Below are 3,315 nucleotides of genomic sequence, written 5' to 3' on the forward strand. Positions count from 1 at the left end.
TGTAACTGTAACACCCCATATTTTCTAATTTTAATTTAATCGGAAATTAAATTATTATTTAGAATTATTTGGTATTTTGTTGAATTATTGGAAAATTATGGATTAAGGGCCATTGGGCTAGAATGGTGAGATTAGTAGTATGGGGGTGCTAAGGGAGTAAGCCCATTACTAATTATTTTATGTTTTCATAAAATAAAGGAAATAAGGAAAATTGGGAAAAAGGAAAAAGGAACGTGAAAAGCAGAGCAGAGGAGATGAGAGATTGGAAAGCTGATACGTGAAAGAGGAACAGAAGAGGAAGAGGGCTAATCAAGATCTTTGGCTAAGGTAAGGGGGGACTCTTCCGGTTAATATCTTTTATCGTATTATAGATAATAGGACTGATTTAGATGCATTGTTTGTGTCAATTGGTTGTATGATGGATTGGGGTTTTGGGATGATTTTGAGGGGAATTGTATGATTTGATGAATTGTATGATTATAGGATTGTTATGATGATTAAATGATCCTCCTTGGGTGTTATATTTGTGTTATAACATGTATGTGGCTGATATGGTGGTATTTGAGGTTCATAACATAACTTGGTTTGGTTTTGGGGATTTTGGGGTAAATTCCGTAATGCTGTCAAAAGCGATGAAAGCTCTGACTTTTGCCAGTTCGCGCCGCGAAGGTAGGTGCGTGCCGCGAAGGCGTACTTGTTTTCTCGCATTGCGCCGCGTGCATAGGTTGGCGCCGCGAACGTGTTTGTATGCTTCAGGTCGCGCCGCGAACTCTGGTTGCGCCGCGTGCTGTAGCGATAACTATTTTCTTGTAAAAAGTTAAAGATGTGTAACTTTCAAACCGTAAGTCCGTTTTAGACGCCGTTTTGGACGTTGTTCCTTAAATTGAATGTTCTACCATATGAAACGAATAAAACAATAACAACTTGATTTTATTTTAAAAAGTATCATTTTCTTCAAATGTGGTTTATTCTGGTTTTGCATAGCTGATGAGGTGCAATGGTTGTTGTGTGCATAATTGAATATGTGCAATGATGTATGTTGTGATAATGTGGTTGCTTCTGTTAATTGTGCAAATGGGTGTTGTTCATGGTAAATATGGTTATCATGTATTTTGAGGAATGATGAGGTAAATACTCTGTCGTTGATGAGTTACTTTGTTGTACTTGGTACACGATTGTGAGGGGTGTTATCGTTGTTGCACTGTATAATGAATGATTTACCTGTTATGATGTTGTGAGTGTAATTGGTGTTTGCTATACATATATTGTTGATGTAAAATATGTATTTTATTGTGGTTGAGAAATAGCATAACTGTGTATGGCTATTGATTATTGTGGTGGTTGATGATTATGACATTTGGTTGATTTATGTGGGTGATAAGCATGTTATGGTTGATACATGCATTCATAATCATTATGTGGCTGATCCTTGACGATGGTGGATCAGTGGTAGCTAATTCCCATTGTGTGGAATTAGTGAGTGGGTGTTGCCGTATCCTTGACGATGGTGGATCGGTGAGTTGGGTTATCCCAGATTTTGGTACCACATGCATATAGTTGCATTTGCATTAGGTTACTTGTGTTATTATAACATGAATGGAAGATTGTCCAATGTTATAATATGTGATGATTGTGTAATGGTTATGATTTGTTTGGATGAATTATGGTGTTGCCTCTTGGTAATGTATTCTATTTGTGTTGTGTGTTGATGAGTACTTCCTGACAATCTGAATATAACGAAATTGGATGAATAATGTGACTATGATGTGTTATTGTTTATGATTCGATAACATTTGTTAATTGTGAATGAGACTCACCCTTACTTTGATGATTTCAGATTGGCGAGTAGCGGCTTTTGGCTCGGTGAGGATTAGCTCATGAGTCAGTTTATTTGGTATAGCGTCGGTGTCATGCTCTGATATTGTAACACTGGGGGAACGTTAGTTTAGAGTTTATGATGATACTCTATTTTGTTGTTATTGGAGTAATTTTGTGAGATATTGCATAGATGATGTTATGCTTATCTGTTGATTAATGTTCCGCTGTATAGAAACATGATTTTGTTAAATGGATGATTTTCCCCTAAGTGAAGCATGACAATTGATTTATGATAATTTGTTTTAAATTGAATTGTGGCACCCTTGTTTTCATGTTTTACTCTGAATTATTTTATTAATTTCCGCGGGGTTTAGAAGGGTGTTACAATAGTGGTATCAGAGCAGGTCGGTCCGTCCGGCCAATTGTTGAGTCAGTTGAGTTGCGCGACAGATGTATATTGTCGGCGTTTTATTCCTTGGTACGCGACATGTGAGTGAATCACTGTCGGTACTTGGTTGTTTGTTGCAGGTGTTAGATTGAGACAAGTGGGGGAGAAGCTTCACTTCTCGGTTATGTTTCAGTTGCAAGAAGATTGATTCAGTAGGATGTTGTTGGCAACAGTGCGAGCGTTGTCGGAGTTTGTTGTTTTCCGAATTGAAGGTGACTTGGAATTAAGACTTCACTGGGAATTGAGTTGGAACATCTTGAAGGAAGATGATTAGAGGTAATTGACAGTTATTGTAAGAGAAGGAAATTGGAAAGTTGCAATGTGTCAGCTCTGCTGGTGTGCTGCGAAGCTGTCAGTTGAGTAGCCTTACGACTCAGAAGAGGTTCAGCTGCAAGTTTGCGAAGAGGATTGATGTAGTAATGTTCCAGAAATTGCGCTTCGGCGATGGGAAGTGTTGCTCAAGTTATAATGATGTTTGGAAGTAAAGAGATATGATAAGGGGCTGTTTGGAATGTGATAGGGTTGAAGAGAATGAGTTTTGGAGAGAGATTTTCGTAAGCAAAACGCAGGAAAATTGCTGAATAGCTGCGGAACTTCGAAAATTCATAACTGGAGTTCTGGACATCCGAATTGAGTTCTGTTTGAAGCGTCGGAAAGCTAACGAGATGAACTTTGTTATAAAAATGGTTGCAGCAGCTGTAACATAATTAATTGTGACAGGATGACGTTGGAAGGAGGCGAAGTTACGGTTACTCTTGCTCTTATAACTAGACTTGTTTATTGGTACTGCACGGGATGTCAGTGTCAGTGTTGAATGGACCGAAGGAATACTTGGAAGGTTTTTTGAGAAGTAATTTTAAGAATTGAATTTACCAATTGAGGAGTTTTGGATATATCGTATAGAGTTTCGCTGCGTGATGTCAGTGTTGCATTTTCGGACAATGATTGGAAAATTCATATCTTGGGTTCCGAGTGTCGGATTAATGTGCCGTTTGAACCTACGAGGAGGAGGGATTGTGTTCTAATTTATGGAAGAGTTATAAATACGG

Source organism: Vicia villosa, linkage group LG5, assembly GCF_029867415.1.
Source record: "Vicia villosa cultivar HV-30 ecotype Madison, WI linkage group LG5, Vvil1.0, whole genome shotgun sequence".
Classification (NCBI taxonomy): Eukaryota; Viridiplantae; Streptophyta; class Magnoliopsida; order Fabales; family Fabaceae; genus Vicia; species Vicia villosa.